This window comes from Periplaneta americana, chromosome 9, assembly GCF_040183065.1.
Source record: "Periplaneta americana isolate PAMFEO1 chromosome 9, P.americana_PAMFEO1_priV1, whole genome shotgun sequence".
NCBI lineage: Eukaryota > Metazoa > Arthropoda > Insecta > Blattodea > Blattidae > Periplaneta > Periplaneta americana.
The window spans coordinates 113,838,156-113,851,257 of NC_091125.1; positions in this window are offsets into that span (position 1 = coordinate 113,838,156).

The window sequence follows — 13,102 nt, forward strand, 5'->3', positions numbered from 1 at the left end:
ACGTGGAACAAGTCAACGGTTTTATTGTAACGTACTATCCATAAAAGGAGTGCAGCTTTGTTTAAATCAGCACATAAAACATTCCTGGTGTTACCTCATACGCACCCTAACTGTAGTTCCTTCTTTCTCATGCAAACGTTTTCGTGGCCCGTTCTAGCTTACCTGTTGTAGTGTGTTCATGAAACGTTTCCCACATATGAAACATAAAATTATGTTGCTGCTGGTTGTGATATAATAATAATAATAATAATAATAATAATAATAATAATAATAATAATAATAATAATAATAATGGGTTAGATGTTGATGACCTAGAAACAGCTTAAAATGATTAATTAAATGTTCTCATATTTACATAATGTAGCTAGTGGACGATGTATGCAATGGAGAGAAAACGGAACTGGACGCCCCACCCAATTATCTCCTGGCCTAGTTGCTTCATAGTGGAGATAGTAGAGAAGTATGAAAATATCACAGGAAATAATAAAATGGAAAATGAGAATCTAAGGAAGAAGGCTTGGAAATGACAGAATGCAGGCTACTACTTCAACCTCAGACAGCTGAACAGGAAGAAAACTGACTTCACTCCTCTATTAAATCAGCGAATAATCAATTACAGAGAATGACAGCAAATAAACCGAACATAATCATTGTTATTGTGATCTACCGAAGTAAGGTAGGTGTCCCTGATATGGCCATGCTAAGGTTTGGGAATTTTTCTAGCCGCAATTTTGGAAAAAAAAAATGTAAACCACTTTTTTCTTACTCGTTCTCAGTCTAATGGACTTTCTTAAAACAATTTCCTTTCCCCATAAAAATAGCTTTAATTGTCCAAAAAGTCCCAAATTCCAAAAGTCTACCTACTGGCCATATCAGGAACACGTGCACATAATATGGCCACCCTTGTTCCATGTTCTATAAATCGTGATTGTTTTCAGTTTGATAGCGCAGTTGTGCTAAAATTAAATAATTTTGGTGTAAAATGAATAAACATGACACTTAATAATCTCTTTTATGATTCAAAAGTGTAGTCAAAACAGGTTTTTCCATAAAAAATTAAGTTGTTTTTCTTAAAATACAAAATTTTTGCGCAATCCCAGCTATAAGGCATGTAAATTTGTCAGATGAAAAAATAAAAGTGAAATGAACTTGGTATGGCCATGGTGCATTTAATATGGCCATATCAGGAGCAGGTAAGCTTTCACGAAAATCGTTTGATTATGAACAACTCGTAAAAGATACGCCATCAACGACAACACCAATCAACAGAACATTAAAAATTGAATGGAGTACGATGGTTTTCATGAACAAGTCTTTGAAAAACATGCATAAAACAAAGGAGACTTACCAGAGAAAAATAAGAAGAGATCACATGAAAACCGCAAAACAGGCAACTGACGCCATATTGCTCAACCTGACTGGATGGAAAACGATCAAGTGACATATCAGGATGCCCTTTCACTGGATGCTGCTGCAGTTTAGCAGATTGTTTGGTTAACTAACTCACAATAGCGGGGTGGCCATATCAGGAACATGGCCATAACAGGATCACCCACCTTACGTATGATATACGCTGTTTTCATTATTTACATTATCACAAAAAATGAAGGCTTACATTGATCAAACATTATGTACACAATTTACAAAATACGTAGGCTATAGTATTATGAAATAAAATACACTATCTACCAAAAAGTAATTGGGCGCTGATTTTGTCCCTTTAGAACCTCGTGGTACCACCTCTTGTTGCTATAACAGCAGCCACCCTGTCAAGCATGCTCTCCACTAGTTTGTGTATGATATCCACTGGAATGCGTCGCCATTCCTCTTGCAACATGGCACTCAGTTGGACAATGGAAGTTGGCCCCATGTTTCGGCGGCTACTATGCAGTGGTATGCAGACAATAATGGTCACCGGTTGGACTGGCCTGCACAGAGTCCTGAGCTCAATCCCATTGAGCACCTTTGGGACGAATTGGACCTGCGATTGAGGTCTCGGGAGATGCGGCCAATTTCCATTGCTCAACTGAGTGCCATGTTGCAAGAGGAATGGCGACGCATTCCAGTGGATATCCTACACAAACTAGTGGAGAGTATCCCTGACAAGGGGGCTGCTGTTATAGCAACAAGAGGTGTTTTATTTCAAGGAGTGCAGTACGGTGGCTCCTTTGAACACCCACTTACAGATTTATGACTTCCTACACAAACACCTCTGACAATTCCATCCTGTCCCCTCGTCCCAACATTGCACAGTTGCCATAATCCTGGTGACCCTGAAATGAGACTGGTAGGATTCTTGGAATTCGGAAAAGATGCAGCAACTCTGCCTCCACGTGGATTTAACGAGAGCCTGTCAATTCTTCTAAACAAGGGTTGTGATTGGTTACTGACAGGAGAAGACAAGATTTCCGTCACCGTAAGGAAGATATTTATTTATGACAACCAATTAGTAGGGGGCACTAGAAGGTCTGTCGGCAAAGTCCTTTCTATGAAACTGCACTCCATGAAAAAAATAGAGTATACCACGAGGTTCTAAAGGGGCAAAAGCAATGCTCAATTACTTTTTGGTAGATAGTGTACCTTGCATTGCAATACAGAACACTATATATAAGCTTAATAATGTAAATAATGTTTGATCACTGTAGGTTTACATTCTTTATTATAGTGTAAATAGTAAAAAATAGCGTGTTCCAGTGTACATGGTGTAAATTTAAATTGTAAATATTAGTGTAGGCCTATTTGTTGAAGTGGTCTATGTTTTGTTCTGCACCGCTTTACGAAACAACAGCCGCGTGAGCCGTCAGTCAAGCACTTCGCTTGCTATATGCACGTGCGTTGTCCAGTTAAAAACTCCAGTAATACTTAATCTAGTAGCCTCTTCGGACAAAGTACGGTCCCTACTTATCACCACGTAAAAAAAAAGCATTGTACATTCCCTTTGGTAATTGCCTTGTTGATCAGCTCTTAATTCGTTTGAATGGAAACCGGAGTTAATTCCATCTCGTGGTTTCCTGACATGTGGGTCGAGTACATATGCATGTTCGTCCAAGACAGTTCGGATCACACATGCATATCAAATCTTCATCAGAGAACTCTATGATCAAAGTGCGGTGCCGGCGCTCTGTGGATAAATATTGGTGCAGCGCTCAAAGGCTCATGTTTACGGCATACGTCTAATAGTTACCAACGGCGGCGTTGAACATCGCGGGATGGGGATAATACTGCACATATCCAAAGAAAAACATTGAACTAATGGGTATTTATTTCTTATAAACCGTAATGGCATCGCGTGACGCCGTACGACTTATGTGAGTACGGAGGTAGAGTTCACATGCTTCTTTGACATCGGTAAAATATCGAGGAAAAGTTAGAGGAGACGAGACGTAGTCGAGTCTTCTATATTTCTGAGATTCTGCTATGCACTTAACACATGTATTGCATGCTATTTTTTTGGCCGACCTTAATAGAAACATAAATTATTATTAATATTTTTTAATTGAAGTAAACAGTTTGTTTTTGAACACTAAGGGTCGATTTCTAAAATGAGGTCTAGACCATGACCATGGCTTTAAACCCCGTTTGCATTTATAAAACGAGGTCTTTTTAATTTTTCTGAGCCATGGCTCGAAACCATGGTCTGAAGCAGAGACCACGGCTGGGGTAGGTTTAAAACCATGGCTTCATGCATACAAGATGGAGGTAGTAGATCAGCTGGATGATTATCAAAGGAAAATTTGTCTCTACGCTATTAAATCCCCGGATTAGAGTGATAGGAGACAGGAATAATCCTTTATAACTATATAACGACGATAATTTCAGGCAAATATTTCGATTTTCGAAGGAATCAATGCAAAATTGAGCAAGAACGCTAAATAGTAATCTGAACCAAAATACAAGAGGTGTCGGGTTGACAATTTTTTTACATCTTCTTGTTGCTTTGAGGGAAGTAAGATATAATAATATTTTATATTAATTATACCTTTATGCCTATAAGACGATATAACTTAATTCTTAGTCTTTAGAGTAGTTTTGAACATTTTATTTAATACTCGAAAATGATGTGGGCCTACAAGAATATGAAGCAAACGTAATTTGATTTCTTATTTTAAGTTTTATGCTACTAGGGCCTTCCACGTAGTATTACATGTGAAAATAAAATCATACTACATTTTAGTTTCAATTGTAATTTTAATCCAGTTAATATATAGGTTATTCATTCCTTAGAACCGGGTTTTCAGGTACTTAATGTTGGTAGTAGTTATGAACAAATGATAAATTACAATATAGACGCTCAATTTATACTAATTATTATTTGGGAAATATCATTCGGGAGCCTAAAAATCCGTTCCCTATTAAATACTAAGTAATGCTAATATTTTAAACGCACATATATTCTGTAAGTTAGTAAATATAGCAATACCTTAGCTGAGAAAAAAAGAATGTGACTTACTGCAATTCAATAAAAATATTAATCCCGATGTTAATTTCTTTCTAATATCGACTGTTTACAAGAATAAAAATCGATTCTAAGCTGCGTTGCCAAATATAAAGGCCACGAACCTCTGTTTCTTCTCAAGCTGCGTCTTGACTTCGTTTTAGAAATCACATAAGGATTGAGACCTCGAACGCGGTTTAAAAGCCGAGGTTTGCAACTACGATTTCGTCCGTGTTTTAGAAATCGACCCTAACATTTTCATGTGTGATCGCCGTTTGTTATTTTTCTATAGATATCATTCGTTTATTATTCGGCGGCGATTGTGAAAATGTTGTAATAAAATAAATTAGGCCTATAGAAAGTTTAGTTTTGTCTTGGAAGAAGTATTTTTTTTTTTATTTTAGTAGGTTCAAAGAAGTAGGTAGGTGACACATTAATTATACATACATACCCGTATAAATAAATAGCATATAGAAAATGCTTGAGGGTGAAACATTAATTATACATCAGTATAGATAAACTGCATACCGATATAGGTTAATGAATGAATACGTATTTTACTCCGTGGATGTTTTTGCGTTCAGCCACGTCCCCACGAATGGCGCTCAAAGCAACAACCGAAAGTAGTCAGAAATGATTTTCACGCTTACGTCTTATCTATAGGCTATTAATTCCTGTTTTCTTACAAATCTCCACTCCAATAAATTAATTTAGAAAGAGTACAAGTATAACAAGATATTTAGTTATTTCCTTATAGCACATAAGGTGCGCAACACTGATAGTTCGTTACTTTTAAGTAAATAAATAAAAGTTGATTTGATTTATTTACTTGCCGCACGTGTGTTGTAACTTACAAGGCCCACCATCAACATCGATACGGTTGTTAAAAAAATACAATCGGCCAAAAACATAATACACTCAACTATCGCTTAAGTAAGACTAAGAAAAACCATTATTACGTGATTTCAGAAATTTTAAAGCCGAAAAAGTATAACATTTGAGGGATGTGTAGCAAAAACATCAGTTGTCCAAAATCATATTTTTCTGGGAATCTTGAAGAAACTTCACAGCATCAACAATTATTGGCATTTCATGTTGGTAATTTGTATGAACACACTTCTTAGATATTGGATTATCTGCAGTGTGTTGTTTACACATAACGTATAATATTTCAGGAACATCCAAGGGCACTCGCGCAGTGAAAAAAATATGCACGATATTTGTTTATGAAAGTGCGTGTGCTACATGGTCCAGGCGGTACGAAAATGATTCAGACGGAAAGGCCTGAATACAGTGTTTGCAGTGCAAAAAGTGGTTCCATGAAAAATATCAGGGATTTGTAACATACCGCAAGGACATCTTGTATCACTCTTGCAGAGAACGTAAATTTGAATGAGAGAAAATTCTTGTAAGACAAATCATTGCTGAAGTTTTGGTAATAAAATTGAAGTTATTTTTGCACCAAATATGTAGAAATTTATTTTAGAAATATTACTGCGAAATAACCCTGGTAGTACTGCGAAAGTAACCGAATTGTCCAAGTAATTTTAATTTGCAACACGTTTTTAATTTCTGTCGTACGTGAACATTTTAGTTTAAAAAATCAAATTTGCATGTATCGTGTAGAAATAATCATAATTAAGACTTTTTCATAAAAATGGAAATTTTAATACCTTATTTATTATATTTTAGAGTAGTAAAACCTTAATACTGCGAAATTACCCGGGTTTGCCCTACATATTTTAGCATTGTGTACTTTTGAAATTTTGTCATATTTTATGTAGCTTTTTTATATTCAAATTTAAAATTCAATTTTGTATTATTGTAAATATTTGACTCCTGTATATTTTCGATGGAATAGAGTACCACTTATATGATGATGATGATGATGATGATGATGATGATGATGATGATGATGATAAATTGAACATTTTTTCTGCCACAGAAGACTGCCTAAATGACAAAGAATACGGAGTATAGTTTACGAGTAAGTTTCTTGACACAGTGGTTGTATCAGTAACAAAGGTTAAACTTACTAATTCATGATAGTATGAGACAAATTATGATAATTATATATTTTAGTCTTCATTTCATACTGTAAAAATGGTTGATTAATATTTCTATAGAACCTTTCAAAGCAAGAAGGGCTACGTCTAAACAAATTTGCTTCGGAATTGCGAAATTTTTACTAGAATTTAAAAACTGTCTTCGAATTGTCACGACTTCCAATCATCAACTCAATGATGGAAAAATAATAATAATAATAATAATAATAATAATAATAATAAAAGAAGAAAAAGAAGAAGAAGAAGAAGAAAAATGAAGAAAACAAATTGTAAACACCTTTCTGTAACAGAAATAAGTTCTGATCTCGTGGAATTTCGATACAGATAGGTTTTATCATAAGTACTATTGATACATAATGTATGATACTTAAGTTCTAAGAGATAATACTGTTATAATCCACGTTATGACATGTTAATTCTCTTAGATCGTGTTTCATGTGTAGAAAGAGCGGATATTTCTATGCTACTTTGATGAATAAAGCGCTCTCATGTTAGTAGCGAGTTAGTTAACTTTCCTGACATTCTAAACAAAGCATGCTCGCGGAGCAGAATTGCATTTTCATACCGTTTATGATGGCTTTACTCGTTATGGACTCATTTCACTCTTTTGGTACTCTGTAAACTCCACTTCATCAACAAGTCAGAGCGTACATGTGTAACCTCATAATTTATTCATGTAGGCCTAACTCGTACCACATTTCCTTCATTTCAACACTAAATGGATTCACTTTTAATTGCCTAGTACATTCTAATGCATATCACATTTCACAGGTCATTATTTAAGAGTTCACACTTTGAACTTCTAATTTCGTCTGAAACGGTGATAAATATTTCCACATAGTCTCATCTATGTAGAGGAAACAATGATGTTCTTCATTTTACTGTATTTTTGTTTGATTTTAGCTTCGTAAAATATTAAGAATATGTCATAAAACCAATTGGTACATGCTCCACGTTCTGAAGGGTGGCTTTCAGAATGTAATTTTCTGGCTTAAGGAGTTAGGTATAGCTTACAGCAGTAATTTTTTTTGGAAATATTCAACATTTTTTCCTTCATTACTGTAACTTGTACAATAACGAAAATTGGTATGTGTAAAACACTGTCCTTCTCCTATATGAAAAAAAAATATATTTTTACGTTAAAAAAATATATTTATTTTTCAAAATTCAAAATGGTGGCACTTTACTGTGCAATGATGAAACGTTTCCCTCATAAACTTGTTAACTTTTCACGTTCTGTCTCTTTTATTTTATTGCTGAAACTGATATTTACAATATCATGCTCTTTCAACTACATTCCTTAATAAATAATTTTTCTTTATTTTGTGTTAGAAGAAAATACTGATATTTGACCATTTTTTAAAATGAATTTATTTTTATCATACAATATATAAAAGGTAGAGAAGTGATCTTGCATCATATTGTAGATATGACACAAAAAATTTCATCTCAGAATTTTTGATAGTTTTTTAGTTATGTGGGAAACCCTTCATCACTGCACAGTGAACTGAATTTAAAAAAACAAAAATGTAAATATTTTTTTAAATCGTAAAAATATTTTTTTCATATAGCAGAAAGAGTTTTAACGTTACTAATTTTTATATTGTACACGATTTAGTAATGGAGGAATAGAATGTTGAATATTTCCAAAATTTTACTGCTGTAAACTGTACTTAACCCCTTAAACAAAAGTTACTCCGCTTGCAAGATTGACTCAGCAGTTTGAACAGAACAGATGTATGAGCAGGAAATTTTGTGGTGGTGGTGGTGGTAATACTAGTAATAATAATAATAATAATAATAATAATAATAATAATAATAATAATAATAAAAGTAACAGATTTTTGTGTCCCTCTTTCCTTTTTATTTCCCATCCTTCCGTTCTCTCTCCCCCTCTTTTTTCTTCATTTCAAAAGAAGAATCTGCTGAACGAATCACCGTGCGCCCCCTGCTGGGAAATTTGTATGAATTGACTCTCCTTTATAAGGTCTTCTGAGAAGGGTCGACATTCATTCAACAGCTTAATATAACTCTCTGTTTTATGAGACTGCCAAGTTTTGTTCACGTCATCACGTAAAAACTTCCTAAATGCTCTTATAGGCCTAAGTTACCGTAAATCCAGTTAATATATTCCAGTACAAGAATGATTTGACTTATTTATGTTCCATGTCACCCACTTCAACGCTTCCAACACGCTCTATTTTAGAAGTGGTGACCACAATATTCCTGTCTTTCTTATAACTTGTTCCATGTTCCTCTATTTAGTTTACTTTCTGCATTTATTTGAAAGACTAATTCTCAAGAAAGATTTATTTCCTTACAAACTATTGATCGATTTCAATATCCTTCGTCAGTAGTTTATCTTTGGGCTCATCGTCACCCATTCACCATTCTTCAATATTACACTTCTCGTTTTCAGGGTTTGAAACAACTAAACAGGAAGCGACATGTCTCTCTTCGTTTGGATGTCGCAAGATTAAGATTGTTCAGCTCCTTCCAGTATATTTAAAGAACGAGTATCACGGAAGAGTTGTTCAGTGTACTGCAGTAGTGGTAGTAAATTAACGATCGCTGATACATGGAAGAATTCACAAACCACGTCATTTAGAGAAATAAGGTCTGTTATTGCATCAGAGATTATGTTACCGATTTATCAAAAACATATTACTTTTTCAGTTAGTAATTCGTAGAACACCATATAATAAATCAAAGGGTATGCAAACATGAAAAGCTGAAAGGTTATGGAAAATGTTAACTTCACTTTGCTGGTAATAGTTGTGCGTTCCGCAACAAGTACATCACAACTGATCAAGGGAAGCAGATAATACGTTAATATGACAGAAGAAACACATTAGAACAATTTTACTAAAAGGAGAATTGCTTATAGGCCTACAGAAACATGCACTTAGCCTATGTAAATTACAGCTAATACTATGAATGAAAAATACGGTATGTCCTTAAGAACTTACAGAAAAATGACAAAGAAGTCCCAGAAAACGTTGTAAAAAGAAATATGGAGAAGATACAGTAAGATCAATTTCTTATATATACAGCTTCAGTCCACACCTGTGGAGTAACGGTCAGCGCGTCTGGCCGCGAAACCAGGTTGCCCGGGTTCGATTCCCAGTCGGGGCAAGTTACCTGGTTGAGGTTTTTCCAGGGTTTTCCCTCAACCCAAGATGAGCAAATGCTGGGTAACTTTCGGTGCTGGACCCCGGACTCATTTCACCGGCATTATCACCTTCATCTCATTCAGACGCTAAATAACCTAAGCTGTTGATAAAGCGTCGTAAAATAACCTACTAAAATAAAAATAAAAAATATACAGCTTCATTTAGTAGGGGTATACAGGAAGTATAAAAATAAGAAACGGTAGACTGCAAGAAAAATGAGGAAGTGAAAGAAGAGAAAGAAAGCGATAAAGTATCAAGAAATAAGATAATGGAGAAAAAAGACATGAGGAAGTTGAAAGGAAAGTGAAGAGAAAGAGAAGATATGCAAAGATTGGGAAGAAAACGGTTGAGAGTATGAGAATGAAGAAGAAATATGAGATGAAAAGAGTGACGAGGAAAGGGAAGAGAACGAGAAGAAATTTGAATAGACTGCGAAGAAAAAGCATAATAATAATTAAACGATAATATAGAATAAATGAAGAATGAGAAAAGTGAGGAGGAATGCAAGGAGATTGAGACAAGCAGTGCCATGAGAGTGAGAAAAAAGACCAGAAGATTAGAAAATAAAGTAAGGAGAGTGCGAATTAAGACGAGGGGAGGCAGAATCAAGGTTAGGAAAGTCAAAATGAAGACAAGGAAAATGAGAACCGTGTCAGGAGAGTGAGAATTAAAACGAAGGGAGTGAGAATAAAAACGAGGAGAGTTATAATCAAAACGAGGGAAGTGAGAATCAACAAGAGAAGAGTGAGAATCAAAACGTGGAGAATCAACAAGAGAAGAGTGAGAATCAAAACGTGGAGAATCAAGACAAGAAGAATGAGAACCATAGCGAGGAGAGTGAGAATCAAGGCGAGGTGAGTGAGAATCAAAACGAGTGAGAACCGTGCAAGCAGAGTGAGAATCAAACGAGGAGAGTGAGAATTAAGACAAGAAGAGTTAGAATGAAGGCGAGAAGAGTGAGAACTTAGGCGAGCAGAGTGAGAATCAAGGCGAGAAGAGTGAGAATGAAGATTAGGAGAGTGAGAATCAAGGCAAACAGAATTAAAATGAAGACTAAGAGAGTGAGAATCAAAGCTAGGAGAGTGAGAAACAAGACGAGAACAGTGAGAATCTAGGCGAGGAGAGTGAGAAACAAGACGAGAACAGTGAGAATCTAGACGAGGAGAGAGTGAGAATAAAGTCTAAAAAAATTGAGGATCAATGCGAGGAGGGTGAGAAGGGAAGGAAGAAGAAGAATAAAAGAAAAGAGAGAAGATTTAGATTATGAATCAGAATGTGAATACAAGGATAGAGAAGAGAAAGGACAAGGAGAGAAAGGAGCAACAGATGCAAAGGATGAGGGAATATCTTATAAAATGAAGAAGAGACGAAGAGTGGAAGAGGAAAGGATGAGACAATAAAGTATGACTAGGAAGAGAGCATAATGGAAGACAGGAACAGCAGATTAATTACTACTTCCTAATTTTGTTTCAAGAACTTCGCTTTCTCCAATGGATGCTTTCATCCAAACGACTGAGTTGCAGACAAGTGGCTACATAAACCACTCATACATAAAGCTGTAATCAGTGGAACCTTAACGTTACATAAAAGTAGAGTATGACTGAGTCCATTTACCTAACCAAGCAATTCTTCACCAGTGTGACAGAAGTCAGCTGATGACAACATATGTTGTGATGTCACATAATCTGATTACCTCCCGTGACAACCCGCACAGGGACCGTGCAGATAGCGCTTAACAATTTTACGTGTCAGCTGGAGATACAAGTTGGTTCAGCAGGGCCTGACTAAATAGAAAACACATTCCAGTTCAGCACAGGGAAAAAAGAGAAATCTAATTTTCTGCCCTTTGGTTTCAAACCGAAGCATTGCTGCATAGGACACGCTTGTAAATGTATTCTGCATGAGGCTCTTTCTACTACAACTTTTGTATAGTATACCAGTAACTCTTTCTTTCTGTACGAAATAATTCACAATGGCTTTCCTTCCTACCCTTAATTATACGGGCGTTATAAAGTGCAATAAAAGTAAACTGAAACTTGATTGGAGCTTTAATCAGATTTTAACCTTTATTGCCTGTAATCTGTATTCGAAATATTATAGTCCATTTCATTTTCTATATTGACCTGTGAACATTTTTCCATCTAGCGAAGCACACTTTTTATGACAACATATTATTTTACTAGTCTACTTTTTTTTCATTTTTTCAAGAAAATTGGATGTTTTCTGTATCCCTAAAACATAAAATTTTGCACGTGTATGTATGTATGTATGTATGTATGTATGTATGTATGTATGTATGTATGTATGTATGTATGTATGTAATGTAAATGTTATGTTTTATTTAACGACACTCGCAACTGCAGAGGTTATATCAGCGTCGCCGGATATACCGGAATTTTGTCCCGTAGGAGTTCTTTTACATGCCAGTAAATTTACTGACATGAGCCTGTCACATTTAAGCACACTTAAATGTCATCGACCTGGCCCGGGATCGAACCCGCAACTTTGGGCATAGAAGGCCAGCGCTATACCAACTTGGCAACCAGGTCGACTGTATGTATGTATGTATGTATGTATGTATGTATGTATGTATGTATGTATGTATGTATGTATGTATGTATGTAGCCTTTGAGCAATATTGAATCACTGAAGTGCTAAACCAATGTCGTTGTTAGTAATAATAATAAAACTCTGAGATATGGGTGTCAGTTAACTATAAATATCAAACTTGTATAGCTCGCGCAAAGAACGATTACCGAAAAACATTGGTGGCGTTACTGTCTGTTTTGACGTGTGTATGTAGACACGTCGAGGGGACGAGAGGTACGAGCCGATGGAAGTACTGCTTCTTCCAAGAAGATGAACAGATGAGGACAGCCTGTGGAAATAAAGACTGTAGCATGACAAAAAATCGAAGCGAATTAAACGCGCAACATTATGTTTACGAATAAAATAATGATACTCTGCGAGGGGAACGCTCCATCACTAAATAATAATAATAATAATAATAATAATAATAATAATAATAATAATAAACATTTGGAACAGAAACGTATTCACATGCAATGGAACTGAAACTAAAACCATAATGTAACTATCACAATGCAAGACCGATTCTATTGATGTCGTTTCTCTTCCGACTGTATTCTTGAATATCATTCAAGTTATCTCGTGACATTTCCTGACGCCCGCTCTTCCTTATCGAATTGTTTCGTTCGCATTCCTGTCGTCGGTAATCCCTGCTTGCGAGAAATTATTATTTTCCGAAATCTATTACAGATGTAGTTGAATTGTTTAAGACTCATAAATATCTAGTTCTCCTAAGTTAAGTTGATAGAATGAAAAAGGAAACAGGAGTACCGGTACTTTACCATTTACATCTGCTCTGTCCACCACAAATTACATCACGACTAGGCCGGGAATCGAGC